The sequence below is a fragment of the Dasypus novemcinctus genome, chromosome 6, assembly GCF_030445035.2.
Source record: "Dasypus novemcinctus isolate mDasNov1 chromosome 6, mDasNov1.1.hap2, whole genome shotgun sequence".
Taxonomy (NCBI): domain Eukaryota; kingdom Metazoa; phylum Chordata; class Mammalia; order Cingulata; family Dasypodidae; genus Dasypus; species Dasypus novemcinctus.
The window spans coordinates 15,357,042-15,375,175 of NC_080678.1; positions in this window are offsets into that span (position 1 = coordinate 15,357,042).

Here is an 18,134-nt window from a genome sequence, read left to right on the forward strand (position 1 = left end):
TGAGTCTTACAGGCTTAAAATCAAGAGCTGCATTCCTTCTGGGAGCTCGAGCCTTCCCAGTTTCTACAGGCTACCTGCATTCCTTGGCTTGTGGCTCCTTCTTCCTCAAGTGCATCATTCCAAACCTCAGCTCCCAAAGTCACATATCTTCTGTCTCTCCTGCTTTCCTCTTATAAGGATGCCTGTGGTTATACTGAACCCACATGAACAAAAGAGGCTCGTCTCCCCATCTTAAGATACTTAACTTAATCCCTGCTTCGAAGTCCCTTTTACCACATACGGCAGCAGATTCACAGGTTCCAGAGATTTGCGGGACCATCATTTCGCCTACCTCCCTGACAAGCACAGGTCCAGGGATGCAGAAAATGAGTTGGGAGAGGGAGCAGCCCCTTGGGTGGGAATAGTAGGGTCACCTTTCTAGAAGAAATGGCATTACAGCTAAGCCTTGGAGGATAGGTCCAGGGTGGTATATAAGAGCACAAGTTTTTAGTCAAGCAGTCCTAAAGCCTCCATTTCCTTATATGTAGATTAATATAATAATAATATTTCCTAGGGTTATTGTGAGGATTAAAAAGATACCACAACATGGTAAGAGTGCCTTGTGACTAAAAGACAGAGGTTCTTTGTAAGAATCAGAGATAATGCCCAGGTTAGCTCTTCATTACAGACTGTTCCCTTCAAGGCTGAAAGGACCTAGGGAAAGAGAAACTGACACTGAAAAATGCAGTTCCAACATTGACTAAGCAAACATCTCGAGATACTATTCCACTTCCCAGAAGTTCTAAGTTCCACATAGAGTTGTCAAGGTCTCCTGCCAAATTACTTGGCTATTTCTGTCCAGAATAAAAAGGCATTGTGGGTGTAGTCAAACCAAAGGAAATGTCCATGGTTCCAATCAGGAAGCTGATTCCATAGCAACCCAGCACCAGCCTGCTGCTGGGCAGCGGCCATCTTAGGCTATGCCTGAGGTGCCTTCTATTGTCCTCAACAACCAGGAGGGAAAGGTTCCCTCCTCGGGTTTCCTCAGACAAAGTTTTCCTTTAAAACATTGAGTAGGATTTGTGAGAAAAACAATTCTGATAGGGACTGTTGATTAGGATCCCAGTGGTGTACAGTTGACCCTACCACACTGTTCAGTGACTGCTTCCTAACTGGGCGAAGCCAGCGTGTCTGGAGTTTGGTGCTAACCAGGAAGAGTACAGACAGCCTGCAAGCTCCTGCCCTGCATGTCTCAACCCTACTTCAGGGGGAGAATAAAACCATGGGAACAAGAAAGGCTCAGGCATGCAACATCTCTCTGGGTATGCTATGGAGGTAAAATTAGAACATCAAAGGGAATTTGGAAAGCAGAGACGACTCATCAGGGGCTGAGAAACCCAGATGCCAGGTGTCCATGCAGCTTCAAGCCCTTTACCTCTCTAGAGACCCCAGGCCTTTAATATTTCATTATAAAATACTGAAGTTTCATCCCACCTCCTGAGAGCATCGGCACAATCCCCATGATTTCTCTGATTGTATGGCAACTCATAGCCTCTAAGTCACCTTGGTTCCACTTTCCTTCACCCACTAAACTCTTCAGTTGGTTTCTCCATGGTCTTGTCTCCTCAACTTTTCACTCTTCTCTGCCAGACCTTGACCTAAAGCTTTCACAAGCAAACTTTTACCAAAAACTGAAAGTTACAGCACAGAAGAGAAAGAATTTCAGTTTAGTATAAACACCTCATTCAGCTCTTCCAGCCTCTGAAAATTTCCCATTGATTTCCTGTCAGGTTTCTGGGTTTTCTTTCCTCTCTCCCTCATTTTTACTGTGACTGTTACCTCTTCTCTCAGGACCGCCCAAGGAATCCAACTTCCTCTCAACTTCTTTAGTAAAGCTATTCAGCCATCTCCTCCTTCTGCCTCCACCTTCCAGTTCAGCCTGAGTTGGGGGTTCTTCTCTCAAATCCCAGAAGGCCACCAAGATTTCTCCTAAGCAAAGAACCATCTTCTGTGGTGAGAGTTAAGCCAAGGCCCACATCTGCAAAGGCAGCTGCAGACAATGCCTGCTGCCGGAGCCATAAACTACACTTGCTCTGAGTCACTGGTGCTGTCATAAAGAACCAAAACCCACACTTCTGAGTCAACATGATGCCACCTTCTAATGGGATAAGGCTTCCTGAAAAGAAGAGAAATGAGAGTTAGCAAAAGACCTGGCGAACTCCCCACTCTGCTATTTGCTCACTGCCCATCTCTAGATGAACAATTTAGCATATCTGAGCCTTACTTTGCTCACCTAAAATGGGGTGATAAGACACCTGCATCACACTTTTACCTTAGCAAATGGCAGCCAGCTTGTCATTAGCAGTACTACTTGGCAAAAACTCTTCCACCTTTTTTTTTCATTCTGTCCTCTCAAAACGTTTTTGAGGTAGGCGACCCTGGGATTACCTACACCCATTAACAACAAGGGAAGATTGTGGGAAGATGGCGATGGACTAACAGGCAGAGTTGAATGCTCTCACAAAAACAACAACAACAAAAGCATAATTAAAGGTTCACCTGCCCAAGATGACCTAGTTAGTAAGTGACTGAACTCAGATCAGAACCCAGGTACCTGCCTCTTCCCCCAGCAGAGCTGCTCAATGGCACTGCCTAAAATCCCAAGCATCAAAGCTTTACCAGGAGTCACACTTGGACAGCCAGAGGTGGGGCTGGGTGGATTTCATTCTCAGGTAACAGAGCTTTTCCAGCAAGTGAATGTAATTGGTGGAAGCATATCTCCTGAAGCCTTGGCCTGGGAAGTCCTCCCAGTTATAGAATGTGCAAGATCAGTTACAGATGAAGTGGCAGAATAGGTTCCCTAGCAGAACCTGAAGTGACTCTTAATAAGAGTTGACTTAGTCCTGTGTGAACTTCCAGTTGAGTGTCCTTTCTGCTCCTACATTTTATTGATTCCAGTGTTGTGCCCTACTGCCTTCCAAGGACACAGAGAAGTGTTTCACATTGCAAAAGGGGATATTTGAGGACAGCAGAAAAGAGGTCATGGTTGGGTAGGGAGGAGAGTGTGGGAAAGCAGGCATGGCTCTGGAAAGTGTCAGATAGCCACTTTTAGCAAAAGAGTTGGTTCTACATTTTAATGAACCAAGACTCTTGTGGTTGCAAGTAACAGAAACTTAGCCAGAAATGGCTTAAGCAAAAAGGAAAATTCATTATGTGCATTCAGGGTGTCTTGTCCCCAAGAGCTGGCATGCAGCCAATCACAGCAGTGGGTAGGGACCAAGACTTGGACCCCCTCTGAACCCTCCCCTTCCCCCTCTCATCTCCTTTCAGGCCACTTCTTCCATGTCTCTCTTCCCTGCTTGTCCACATTCCTTTTTCACCCCCTCTCTTGCTGGGTTTTATCTGCTTCTCATGGAAATCTCAGGTTGCCAATAGTGCTCAAATTTGCATCTGCTCCTTTTAAGAGACCAAAAACCCTGAGCCTAGAATCTCTTAGTTCCAACCTAAAAGGTCGACTAGTTGGAAAGGAATGTTTTACACTGTGCTTGAATGGCAATTTATATATGTTGAGAAATTATCGTCTACATCAAAGAATGGGGGTCCACAGGCAATGGTGACTTGGAGACTGGAGAAGGAAGGGTATGGGGGCTTCAACCACTTCTCAGGGCTTCCATTGGCCTGGTTCAATCAGCTGTGCCAGGAAGCAGGGATGCCCTATAGAAAATGGCGGTCTGGACGCCCGTTGCACTTTCCTTGTGATTTGGGTGTCAGGAGTGGGGATGCATATAATGGCTGCTTTTTAAATGTGTGACCTACTGTGGTATCAAAGAGGGATTGGATGGGCTCTGTGTGACCTCAACAGGCAGAACTGGGGCTAACCGTTCTGCCATAAGGCAGAACTTACCAAGAGAGATGTTTTTCTCCATCTAAGATTGAGCTGCCTTTGAGGAGAGTGGTTTCCCCATTCCTGAGGGCTAGAAAACCACTCCCTGTGTATGTCCCGATCAGGTTCTGCAGCCAAATGTCATGTTTGGTGCTTTCACTTGTACACACTCGTGCAGGTGCCACAACAATGCACGAGAAAGGTAGAATGATCCCCATTAACTTGAACCCCACCAAACGAACAGCCCATCAACAGGAAACAGAAAAATTCTATGCGAGTGTGTACATACAGGTATTGATAGAGATGTAGATATATTGATACATCAACAGGGATAGATCTCAAACACAAAGTCCAAGTGAAAAAGAAAGTTGTAGGATAATACAGTGCTATCGTTTATGAAATTCTCAAAGCCCACATAAAACAATGCATATTGCCATGGATATAGTTGTAGTATGTAAATGTATGGAGAAAGACACACCAATTAAATGACCGTGGTTGCCCGTGAAGTGAGGGGGTGAGAAGGATGGCGTTGGGCAGGGGTAGTCAAAGGGAACTTCAGACATATCTGTAAGGTCTTTCTTTTTTACTTACAAAAAAGTGAATATAACAAAGGGCGAACAATGCATAAGATCTGATTGACTGCATCACAGGTGTTTGACAGTGAGAGACAGAAACATAGTGGGACACCGAGAGATTCAATCATTTTCTCGGCATCATCTGAGACCTGGTTAAAATGCAGATCCCCAGGCTGCACACCCGGCAGTGGGGGGATTCTGGCCCAGGTCTGCTGGGAGCCCCCACAGCCCGTGGCCCTGCCTCTGCCTCAGCCTGGACTTGAACCACCAATCTTGCCTGACCCTCCTCTTCCCATGGCCCCGTCCTCTGCCCCCATTCACGGCCTGGCAGCTCCAACGTGTAACAACCAGCACGTCCAGGGAGGCGGTGCATTGCTCAGCGCTCCCTCCAAGGTGAGTGACTCACCGGAGCTGGAGAGAGTACCAGGGGACAAAGAGCCTTGGGGCCTGGGGTGGGAGCACCTCTGAGGAAGGCAGAAATGGTGGCAAACCAACGTTCTCAGCCTGGCAGTTGGGCCCCTGGAGAAGATTGGCTTGTCTCCTCAGTTCCCAGCATCAGATGGAAGCCGATCAGCTCTCCCCAGCCAGAGGTTCCCATGCTGGGACCTCTGGATCCCCTGGGCTGCCTGGCAAAATGCAGGTTCCCAGGCGTGAGCAGGGCCAAGGATTCCTTGCTTTTAACCAGCTCTCGACCATGATTCAGGGGTCCCTCAGAGCAGGTGTGTGCCTAGGAACAAGGAAATGGTCGTTTGAATGGGGCCACATCCTGGGAATTTGCATTCTGCAGGGAGAGCAAATCCGGCTAATCTTCAAAAACAGAAGAAATACCTAGAACATAAAGAGAACCAGGGACAACAGATGCAGCAGGAGAGGAGAAGAACCGTCCAAACGAGAGCTAAAAGCATCATTACCGTCCTTGGTGATATCCCCTGACACAAGTCACTGGCTGCCTGGAAAGGTGGCGACGCCGTCGGGCCCCCCTCAAAACGCACAAAGCTGGGGGCGGCAGGGGCTCCCGCAGCCCAGGCAGGACACCGAGGGCCGCTCAGTTTTCCTTGCTCCTCATTCTTGACCTACCATGGGCCCCCGCAGAGTCCGCCCTGCTTATGTTTTAGCGGGAAGAACAAAGGATAAACTAAGAACAAACAAAGGCGCCTGGCGCGGACACGGAACCCAAGAGGCTGCGCGCTGGGGCAGAGCGAGGGGTGGGGTGGGGAGGCGGGTGGCCCGGGCTGGCCCAGCTCACACAGTGGCAGCTGGAACAAGCCCCCGGCCTGCCTGCTGACGGTCGGCCCTCCCTTGCCTCTCCAGGGAGCCTTCCCTCGCGCTCCGTGGTGATCAGAGCAGAGCAGCCCGAGACCTCCTTGGCCAACTCCCTGGACTGTCACGAGGTCCAGTCACCCCTCAGCGGACACCCAGGCCATCCAGCAGGGTGTGCCGTGGCCGCTGCAGAGAGGTCCAGCACAGGGCCCTGGGGACAGCCTGGGGCCCGGCTCCGCTCTGACTTGAGTTCCAAGTGTCATCGAACAAGGAGACTCGCCTTAGCTCCAGGTTTCTGTTTTCTTCTCTGTAAAGGCAGGGGAGGGGTGATGACCTTGAGTACAGCGCTGGAAGGGTTAAGTGGGGTGACGGTTGTAAAGCCCTTGACACAGCACTGGACACAAAACCAGCGCCCCTAAAAGTACATGTAAGTGGGTGCATGACAAAGGAACCGATTGGACAAGCCCCTCGTCTCCATCCCCGCATCTGGAGAGCAAGTTCTCTGGAAACCTCCATCCACTGTGATCTGCTTCCATTGGTATGAGCAAGCTGCCCAAATATGTTCATATGGACACTGCCTTTCTCTCTCCAATTTTAGTTTTTAACCCGTCAGTGCAATTACTTTATGAAGGAAAGAGCAAGGGTAATAAACTGGAAAATAGTTCAAATTGAGGAGCCTGGCTGGGGGGTTACTGAGGAGTTTGTGTCCCACACAAATGCCTTCTGGCCTCTCTATTCCTTGAGATTTCTAGTGCATGTTCCTTATGCTCAGCACTTTGTGCTCAATATCTATGCAAGGCCATTAACGCTGAAGCCAATTTTTCACCCAGGGTGTCTTTTCAGACTTTGTGTTCCCGATGTAATGACTCATCAGCAGAGAATTCAGTGGAAAAGACACAAGGACAGGCAGATGTCTGGGAGGAAGGGAGGGGGCCTGGGCAATCTGTGAGATGGGCCCGTGGCATTCGTGGCCTTTCCTGGGGGGTGATGCCCTTGAACCCTGGTTTGAACTTGACAGCCCTTCAAAATCATTAGGAGTTGAATCGTGTCCACCCTACAGACACCCCCAGCCCTGTGGAAAGAGTCTTTGAAGATGTGATTAGTTATGATAAGGCCAAACTGGACCAGAATGGGCCCTGGTCCAATATGACTGATGTCATTGTAAGAAGGGAGAAGAGACAGAAATGGCCACGTGACAGTGGGGGCAGAGGTTAAAGCGGCACGTCCGTCTACAAGATGAGGAAGGCTGAGGACGGCCAGCAAAGCACCAGAGCTGGAAGAGGGGAGGTGGGCGTCTTCCCCGAGCCGTCGGAGGGCGCCCAGTCCCGCTGAACCCTGGCCTCGGACCTCTGGCCTCCCGAGCCCTGAGACAACACACTCAGGCCGTCCCGCACTGGTGCTTGGATACAGCAGCGCTAGGAAAAGAAGACACAAACCGACCACTGACACTGTGGCAGGAGGACCAACCGGGCCAGCGGGCATCAAAGGGCAGGATGCCTTGCGGCTGAGAGAAAGAGCGCCACAGTCGCGCCCTGAGCTCCACCCCCTCGGCGCCACCTTCCTCCTTGCTGGGAGAGGTCAGGCTGGTGACTCAACGGTTCAAGATCCTCACCCGTGAGAAGGGGAACCCCCCAAGGTGATGGCGAAGCAATGCACATACAGCCCCTCTCTCCCAGTGGCTGGAGATGACAAAGGTGGTGGACGAGGAGGAGGGTCGGATGTGTCCAAAAGCCTACCTGAGCATTTTACTCAAAAAATAACAAAAAAAGAACAACGAAAAGCTTACCTGACCCAGCGAGGCACATTTAAGAGAAAACCATTTCACGAAGAGTCTGAGCTCATTTTTTAAAGTTTTTTTCAACAGCATTTTCAACATGTGAAAGCAATCGCTTTGGAAGTTCCTGCCTGCCAGCAGGAAGGCTTCTGCGCACGCTCCACCACATTTTGATGGAAGCCTCAGAGGCCCGCGGCTCCCGAGGAGGCCGGAGTGAGTCACAGGCCGGCCCCGATGCAGGACGGCGCAGACAAGAGGCCGTGGGCCACTTAGCTCCCGGCAGAACACTCCCCGGCACCCCGGCAAGGCCCATCCTGAGGGTGCATTTCCAGCACGTGGGTTGGCTAGTTTCCCAAGGGCTGGCTTCGGGTTTGGCAGCCAGTCTCCTTTCTGTATGCCGTGACTATATGACATTGTTCCCCCAGCCCCCGAACATTTGCCAGGGCCTCAAAACGAGAGAGGAGCCTGTTATCTGAGAGAGTGAGGGGCTCAGGGACAACCGGCCCCAGCCAAGCTCACTGGGCAGTGATTCGGGGAAGCCATTTGGGGACACATCTGAGGGGAACGTGGCTGCGTCAGAGCAGATAATGCATGAGAAAGACCCTCTGGAGAGAGGAGGGGGGTGACAGCGAGTGGGGACTACCAGCTCGCCATCACCAACACCCCTTCATCCCCGAGGTGGCATGCACTGCCCCAGAGAGTCTCTCAGGTATCCACAGACGGGTAACTGTTAAACCTCCCATGGCCATGACCTTGACTGGTCCATGGAGAACAGTAACTAGATAGTGGCACTAGGTGGGAAAGCAGGTGGAGAGCAGCGTAGATGCTGGATCCAGGTGGCTGGGATCAGACCCGCCTTTGCCACCTACTAGCTCCGAGGCCACGGGCGACTTATTCAACCTCTCTGACCCTTAGTTTTCTCACTTAGAAAATGGGATACTAGTTTCTATTCCTTAGTAATTGGGAGGACTAAATAAGCAATTGGGAGGTGCTGTGTACCTTGCTTGGCACATATTCTCAGCAACAGTGCTTGCTGGGGCTCTCCCATGTCTTGTACACTACATGAGTTCATGTCACTATTACAGGGCATTCCTATTATTACTGTCACCTGCCCTGAATGCAGCTGCAGACAAAACGCCCACCCACCCCGCCCCCCACGGTCCTTCCCTGCACCATGGCAGAGAAGCCTGCAGGGCCTGCCTGCTGGGGCGCCCCAAATGTAGGTGGAGCTTTGTCAGCACCAACACCTGACCCCTCTTCTGATCCCAGGTGACCACAGCAGGCTCACATGTTCCCCAGGAGGAGGCACAGAGGTCTTGCAACCAAGGCACTCCCATCCTTTTTCGTGTTTTACTATCACAGTGCATTCTGGGGAGGAGGGGAGGATGCTCAGAAACTCAACCAATAGCCTGTGTCTCCAAACAGGATGGATGCTTGGAAGTAGGATGGCCAGCTCAGGTGGAGATGGCAGAGCTTCATCCCACCCGCCAAGGCCATGGACCTGCCCGGAGCTCGGCTAAGAATGGGAGGCAGCATCTACAGAGGAAATGCTGTGTTCCGTTAGTGCTGTCTGCTGTGGGAGGGGGCAGTGTAGCGGCGCAGGTACCATCCCGGCTTAGACCTTAGCTAGTTCCACAATGCCATCTTGCAAGGGTGCCTAGAAGTGCGGGGGTGAGCCCCAAAGATGACCTTGGGAGATGGTCCTAGGAAGTACTGCTGAGTGAGGAGCCCTCAATGGGGAAGGGAGGAGCTCCCCCTGGAGGTGAAGGGAAGTATAGCTATAAAAAGAGAGGAGTGCACTGCCGCGAGAGCAGACTCATCTGCTTCTGCCTGCCTGGGTCAGACAAAGGTTCTTGACCTTGGCTGCCTGCTAGATTCATCCAAGGAGCTTTGCAAAATCCTGATGATATCATATCAATTATATCATATGTCCAAGAGTGAGACACAAACATCAATTATCTTCAGAACTCCTGAGGTGACTCCACTGGGCAGCCAAAGTTGAGAACTGCTGCTCTAAAACTTAGGCACATATCTAAGAAAACTGGCCCAGTAGACAAGGTTTGCAAATAGGGTTCCCTGGGTTCACTGCCTTATGCCTGGCAGCAAGAAGCCAAATGGTGCTCCCTGTAGCTTGAGATCCTCAGGGAAGTAGGAGGGTCTGGGTTTGGAAGACTGCTTGTTGGGGCCCCTTTTGCAAACAGATATTTATATCAAGAAGTTGTATGAAAAAGGATATTATTCGGACATGTAGTTTGAAACTCTATGTACCCCAGAAAAACATGTTCTTAAATCTAATCCATTCCATGGGATTGGATTACAATGGCATGTAAAGTCATTTTAAACTTTTTGTGAGGCTATTTCTGTTAAAGTGTGCCCCACCTCATTCGGGATGGGTCTTAGTCCTCTTAAATGGAATCTTTTGTAAAAGGAACGGAGAGAGAGAGAGAGAGAGAGAGAGAGAGAGAGACCACCACAGAAGCAAGATGCTAAATCAACAAAACCCAGAGAGAAGTGAGAGACCAGCAGATGCCACCATGTGCCTTGCCATGTGGCAGAGGAGCCAAGGATCACTGGCAGCCAATCTTCAGGAAGAAAGTGTCACCCTGATGATACCTTGATTTGGACATTCTCATGGCCTCAAATTTAAGCTAACAAATTCCCATTGTTTGAAGTCAACCCAGTTCATGGTATCTGCTTTGAGCAGCCTAGTGAAATAAAACAGGACTTAAGAAAAAATTGGAACATACAATGGAAGCTTTATGTCAACATTAAGTAGATATCCTTGTTCATAGGAATGTGCCTAGAAATATTACATGTTCAAGTGGTATGATGTGTGAAGCCTGCTCTCAAACTTTCAGAAGGTAAGTGGGTAGATAGATAGATAGAGAGAGAGAGAGAGAGAGAGAGAGAGAGAGAGAGAGATAGACAGACAGAATGATAAAATGAAGGTGGCAAAATGTTAAAATTGGTGAGTCTGGGTATCTGAGAGCTGGGTTATGTTGGTGTTCTCTGTATGAGATTTGTAGTATTTTTGCAACTGTCCTATAAGTTTGAAATTATTTCAAAATACAAAGTTGAAATAAAGAAGTCATTCCAATCTGGACTCCTGAGCAATAGCCAAGGCTAACCAGAACAGGAGCTTAAACAGGACAGCCTCTGAAGCTCTGAAGAGGACAATCTTTCCCCCAGAGAGCTGCACATACAGATGGCATTGTGAGGACAATTTCTGGGAGTCCATGGACTTCCTGAGCCTCTGATCAAGGCCAGCCTCCCATTTTGCAGGGAGGAAACTGAGGCCTCAAAAGGGGAACAACCTTATTCAAGGTCACTAAGCAAGTTCAAGGCTGAGATGGAACTAGAGTCCAAGATTTGCAGCCCACATGCTGTTCACTATGCCAGGATTTAGTCCCATGGGATGGTGTTCACACTTTTTTGCCAACATCATGTACAATCTGTAGAATTATTTATCTAGTATTTTTACTTAAATTGACTCACAACAACAAAAAATCAGCCCTATGCCAAAGGATTCAACCATTCCTTGGATTGATGATCTAGTTATTTTTTCCAATAAGGATACAAAATGTAACAATATTCAAATTTTAAAAATGCTCACACTTGTACCACCTAAAACCATCTCACGCACACCAGGGAATGAGCAGGTCACACTTTGGGGACAGCTACACGCCTCCAGGCTACCTCCTGAGGAATCCCTTGTGCCCATCCCCCTCCCCAGGCCAGGGCACTGCTGTTGCTCCCACTTGGGACACCCTCCCCACCACCCCTTCATCTCTACCAACCCAAATCCTACTCATTCCTCAAGGCCTACTTCCACTGCCACCCTCTCAGGAGGGACTTTCCGGAACTCCAGATTCCTGCCAAATCTGTAGGGGCCAAATCAGAGCTGGCCTGCGGTAACTTGTTGGATGCATGAGTTAATGAAACAATATGGAAACAGCTGAGGGTTCTGCCTGCCCTGGTGCTAGATGGTTTCTCCACTGCCTCTGGCCTCTCTACATAGTTGTCCAACAGTGATACCGAGCAAAAGAAGGTTCTTTCCTCCCAAAGCACTTTAAAGATCAATTCCCTATGGATGTGTATGAAAAGACATTCAATGCAGTGCTAGGGGAATAAAGGAAATATTATAACTCAATGTTTTATATTAAATAAACAAATAAATAAAAAGGCCAATTCCCAAGATACCAGGGTTTCAAAGACAGAATTTATTTGGTTGTGAAAGCAAAGAACAGTGGTCTACAGGCCCTAAATCTGCCTTCCTGATTTTGAGGAGCTTAGGAATTTTATGGATTCAGATGAGAGTGGAGTGGGTACCATCACAATAGCAGGTACACACAAGGGTGGGGTTACTCTAGACTAACCATAAACAGGGGTGTAGCAGTTTGATATGGTTATGAATTCCAAATAATCTGGTCTGTACCTGGGCATGACTGAGTTATGATTAGGGCGTTGAGTCCCCACCACCTGGTAGGTGGGAACTCACAGATAAAAGGCATGGAGAAGAACAGAGTTGAGGGCTTTTAATGTTGGAGTTCAGATGTTGGAATTTGATGCTAAAGCCGGAACCCCAGGGAGAGAATCAGAGTTATTCGTCTGATAGTCTACAGCTGACCTTGTGGAGAAAATAGAAGCACTGAGTCCAGAAGAACCCAGGAAGCCTGAACCCTTGCAGAAGCCGGCAGTCATCTTGCTCTAACGCATGAAAATAGACTTTGGTGAGGGAAATAACTTATGCTTTATGGCCTGGTATCTGTAAGCTCCTACCCCAAATAAATACCCTTTATAAAAACCAACCGATTTCTGGTATTTTGCATCAGCACCCCTTTGGCTGACTAATACAGAATTTGGTACCAAGGAGCGGGGAAGTGCTTTTGCAATTGCCAAAATGTTGGAATGTTTTATAAATGGGTAAGGGGTATTTTTTGGAGGAATTGTGGGATGCTTGATGGAAAAGGCCTAGAACACTTTGAAGAGACTGTTGATAGCAATATGGATGCTAAAGAGACTTTTTATGATGCCTTAGAAGTAAATGATGAAACTATTATTGGAAACTGGAGGAAAGGTGATCTGTGTTTTAAAGTTGCAGAGAACTTAACAAGATTAACTCCTGTGTTTTATGGAAGGCAGATTGAAAATGGTGAGCCTGGGTATTTAGCTGAAGAAATTCCCAAAGTAAACCTGGAGAATGTAATTGACTTCTGCTTGCAGCTTATAGCAAAATGCTAAACAAGAGAGATACACTGAGGACTGAACTGTCAGGCACAAAGAAAACAGAAACTGATTCTGGAAATTCCAAACCTCTGGAAATCAAGCTCCCAGATGAAAGTGCCCCATTGGAGGACTTTACTAAACTTGGAACTTGTAAATCAGGATTGAAGATGCAGTTATCGTGAAAAGATTTGTGGAAAGTCTTACTGTCTGATGGCTTGGACCCCTGCTCCTTGCATGCTAAACCAACAAGGTTTTGGAGAGAGCTGTATGAACAAAACCACTGTCAGCCTAGAATAAAAGGGACATGGAAAGGAGGGGTTGACGAGGAAATGACTTCCAAAACCATGGAAGCCAAGATCTGGAATTAGGACATCACCATGGGCCAAGAGAGGAACCCCACCCATGTGAAAAGAGAGGGTGAGTTTGCCCCAGCAGTTGAAGAGGGTTGATGTTCCTACCCAACATTCTGGGAGAGTTTTGTCACCCCAGGATGCAGAGAGGGTGGAGCACATTCACCAAGGATTAGGGCGGTTAAGGTCAGCACCCCACAAGTCTGAGAGGGGTGGACCTGACTCCAAAGGTTAGGGAAGACCAGGTGGTCAACACATTGTTCTGAGAGGGTTAAGCCTGTTTGCCAAAAGGTTAGGGGGAATGTTGTCTTCACATCACTGTCCTAGGGGGGTTTAAACTCTAAACCAAGGATTGGATAAGGTGTGGCAATCACCCCAACACTCTAGGAGGGAGCACTCTGGAGCTTGGTGGACACCCAGATGCTTGATGAGGGTGGAATCAAGAATATGGCAGTTGGGCAAGCCTGTGGAAAGGGTGGGTTCCCATAAGGCACCAAGGAAAAGAAACCATCGTCTTAAAAATGACTCAGACTGAAGTCAAATGGAGGATGCCCTGCAGGTTTGCTGAACTGTAGAGGACCCGTGACTCATGTTTCCCTCCCAATTTCTCCTTATTACAATGAAAATGTTTATCCTATGTCTATCCATTTGTGTATTGGAAACTGATAAATTGTTTTGTAAGTTCAGAGGTCTACAGCAGACAGGACTTCGCCCTAAGACAAACTGTATTTCTTTAAATTGATTGTGGTATGGTTTAGTACTTGCATTGTTACTGATTTTAAGCTTTTTTTGAATATTTTAATGTCTTTTTGGAATTCAGAGGGTGGAGTGTAGGAGTTTGATATGGTTATGAATTCCCAAAGTAGATATTGGATTATGTTTGTAATCTGATCTGTACCTGGGCATGATTGAGTTATGATTAGGGTGTTGAGTCCCCACCCTTTGGTGGGTAGGGACTTGCAGATAAAAGGCATGGAAAAGAACAGAGTTGAGGGCTTTTAATGTTGGAGTTTTGATGTTGGAGTTCGATGCTGGAGCTGGAGCCCCAGGGAGAGAGACAGAGCCATTCGCCTCATAGTCTACAGCTGACCTTGTGGAGAAAACAGAGGAGCTGAGCTCAGAGGAACCCAGGAGGCCTGAACCCTCGCAGATGTCAGCAGCCATCTTGCTCCAACACATGAAAATAGACTTTGGTGAGGGAAGTAACTTATGCTTTATGGCCTGGTGTCTGTGAGCCTCTACCCCAAACAAATACCCTTATAAAAACCAACCAATTTCTCATATTTTGCATCAGCACCCCTTTGGCTGACTAATACAAGGGGTGATACCACATTAGCTAGTTTCAGTAATTTCAGGTATTTGGCTATTCTATAGCTATTCTATAATATACTGGCTTTTCTATAATATAGCCATTGGCTATTCTATAATATACAGATAATAGGAAAAAAACCATCTATATAACAACTCAGTAATCATAATCACTTATTAATTCTTTTTTTTCCCCCCCTTAGGAGGTACCAGAGATTGCACCTGGGACCTTCTACATGTAAAGCTGGTGCTCAACCACTGAGCTACACCTGCTCCCATTTGTCAATTCTTAACTCATGGTTTTGACAGCACCTCCAATTCAACCCATCCAAACCAGACCCTTGCCTCCCCTCCTGAGCCACTGGCCCTGCTTATATTTCCTTCCTGGATAATGGTGTCCCCATGGACTCCCCCAAGCTGGACACGGACTCCTGCTTCTCCTGAACCCGGCTCCTCTTCATTCCTGCTGCTCCGGCTACATGCAGACCTCATAATCTCATCTACACAGAGGGTGGCCCAGGGCCCACCCGACCTCCCGGCCCCCTCTCACCACCACAGGCCCCTCTATGTATGCCCAAGAAAGCCCCACACAAACACAGATCTGCCCACAGCACTGCTTGGCCAGAGTCCGCCCCAAGGGGGTAGGTGTGAACCCCTTGTCCTCAGGGTGTTCTGACACGGCCACCACAGCAGACGTTACCCTCTGCTGGAGGGTCCCTGCCCTATCAGCCTCCCCCCAGCTGAAGGCCCGGTGAGGTGACACCCACACACTGAGGCCTCTCCTTGGCTAGTGTGCTTAGAGAAGCATCTGGTAGGGCAGGGCTGAGATGGGTCCAGCTTCGCAAATGTGCGGTCACAGCCCAGCTGCCGTGACTGGCGTGGCTCACAGTTTTGCAAAAGCTGGAAGAAGAGAAGTGGAGCAGATATAGCAAGAGCATCTGGCCAGCACATTTGGGGAAAGGGAGGGAGCTCCCGAGGAGACAGGCAAGAGGCAGCTGCTAAGCCACCAGGCAGCGTGGCTGTTTAAAGGACTGTGAGAGCCAGGAGGGGGGCTGAAAGTGCACAGGTCCCCAGAGTCACCTCCAGGGACTTCCAGGCACCTGGAGCCTTGGTCCTAAGAAGGAAAAGATGGGGTTGGCGTGCACGTGGGGAGGTGATGGGCTCAGACCCCCTGGGCTTACTTATTAGCCGCATGCCTGGAGCAAGAGCCTTAATTTCTGAGCATCAATTTCTTCATCTGTCAGAAGGAAATTAAATATAGGATCCACCCCAGGGTGGATCTGAGAATTAAACAAGTTAATAAATGTAAAGTTCTCAGCATGGTGCCCCCACACAGCAAACACCCAGCAGATGCTAGCCAAGGTGACCGCCACCAAGGAGCAGACGATGGCAGGCTAGTTACAACAGCCACGACAGCAGCCGTACCACTGGCACCCGCACGCGCCGCTCTTGTTACTCATCCCAACGCTGGTGCAGAAGAACGAGGATTATTATTCCCTGTTTGACAAAGGAGGAGCTGAGGCTCAAAGCCATGATTTAACATGGATGGTACCAGTATTTACTGACTGCTTAGCATGTGCCACCTACCAACTCATTTAATCCCAACAGCCCTAGGAAAGCATTACTGTGCTCCCTAATGTACAGATGGGAAACAGACACAGAGAGGTCCAGTCACCTAATCAAAGTCACATAGTACAAGGGGTTGAATGGTGTCCACCAAAATCCAGGTCCACCCAGAACCTCAGAATGTGACCTTACTTGGAAGAAGGGTCAGTGCAGATGTAATCAGTAAAGATGAGGTCATACTGGTTTAGGGTGGACCTTAAGTCCAATGACTGGTGTCCTGATAAGAAGGCCAGGTGGAGACAGAGACCACAGGGAGAGAGGCACGTGACACAGGATGCGGGGATTAGGGTGAAGGAGCATCCAGGATTGCCAGCAGCCTCGGAAACAAGGCGAGAGCTGGAACAGATTCTCCCTCCGACGCCTGAGGGAACCGACCCTGCTGACATCTGGATATTAACTTCCGGCCTCCAGAACTGACAGAATAAATTTCTGTTGTTCAAAGCCACCCACTTTGTGATCATTTTTTATAGCAGCCCTGGGAAACTAATAGACAAAACTAGTAAGACGCAGGCACTGGATTTGAACCCAGTCCATCTGACCCCAAAAGTCATGTTCTTTCAGCTGGGTGCTGGGCTGCCCACGTTAGAGGCTGATTTATGTTGCTAAAACCTCAGTGACAGCCCAACACAAGCAGGCCCAAGACACGACTCTCCCAAGAGGGCCCGTGAAAGCCTGCACGTGTGAGTGTGAGGGTGCAGAAGTGCAGCCCCCGCCAGGCCCCAAAGGGCCCCCCAGGCCAGCGCAGTCACGTGACCAAACACGGGCTGTGGCAGCAACATGCCACGCTGCCATTTCTGTGGCCCTGTATGTGTCCCTAAGTGCAGGCAACACCCGAGCCCACCCAGGGCCCTGAGGGCCTGCAGGGAGATGCCACCGGGTGCTTACAGAGGACGCGGGCCTCGGGCTGGCTGCTCCCGGCAGAACCACCCGTCACCCCCGGGAGGCCTGACGGGCTGCAGACAGTGGGCTCAGCTCGAGGACTGCGGCTCTGACCTCCCACCTGGGGCAGCACCTCAGCCCGGGGTCCACCCAGGGGAGCAGGCCCAGATGCCAAGCATCTGAGGGGCCCCCGAAGCCACACACCTCCCCGGCCATCGTCACCTTTAAGGGAGAGCAAGGGACTGCGAGCCGCACACCAGGAGCGAAAGGGCCTGCTGGCTCCAGCAGACTCTGCCAGGTCACCCCACCAGAGGCGGGACCCCGGGCTGCTCGGCTCCCAGGGTCACCATCGGGGGGGCTTTGCTGAGTTTGATCGCCCCGACATTAATTCTGGCCTCTGGCCTTCCAGAACCTCTCCAGCTATGCACTGGGCCCCGGGGGCCCGCTGGAAGGATTAAGCACGCAGCCTGGAGAGGGGACCCTCCATCCGGTCCAAGGCCCTCCTTCTCCTGCGGACAGAAAGCAAGCCTCTTCCCCCGCTCTTGGAGTAAACAACCTCCTTCTTGTGTGCGCTCCCACGGGGAGCCAGGCCTGCGTAAACGTCCCAGCTGAAGTTTTGCAACAGCCTTCTTGGGCCCAGCTCCCCAAACTCCTGGAAGGTTTTGTAGAGAAAGAGTTGCTCACAGCTGCTAAAGGATGCACTTTTCAGAAGATCAGTCAAGGGGAGCCCTGTTTTAAATTCCCCAAGGCTTAAGGTCGAGTTTATTTCAGAGCCCAGGACAACTGAGACCAGCTGCAGCCATGTGCATTCCAGGGACTTGGGACAGGACAGGCCTTGGGTTGTGTCCTGGATGCCCTTTCGAAAAGAGGCCTGGCTTCCCAAGGGATGAAGTGGGGAGGCAGGGCCTGAGTCTGCCCTACTGTGCGCTGACCCCACAACCCTTAGCACAGTACCAGGGGGTGCGCAGGGGCCTGGGAAATATTTGTTGAGTGATTGCCAAGTGTGAGGGGTCAAAAGACTCTGGTTTGTAAAGCTCCAGATGCAAGTGCCACTATCCTCAAGTCCTGTCTCATGAAGCCAGGGTGGCCAAGCAAGGCTGTTAATAACCCTGGGAAGGCCCAGGGCCGGACTTTTGAAATAACTGGTCAGACCGAGAGCTCAACCCTGCCAGGACGATGCGGTTTAATGAGGAGCCCAATGACGCTGTAATCATTTCAAGAAGACCACAGGCAGCTGTTCACAGAAAGCAAAGGAAGCACGCCAGAAAACGATG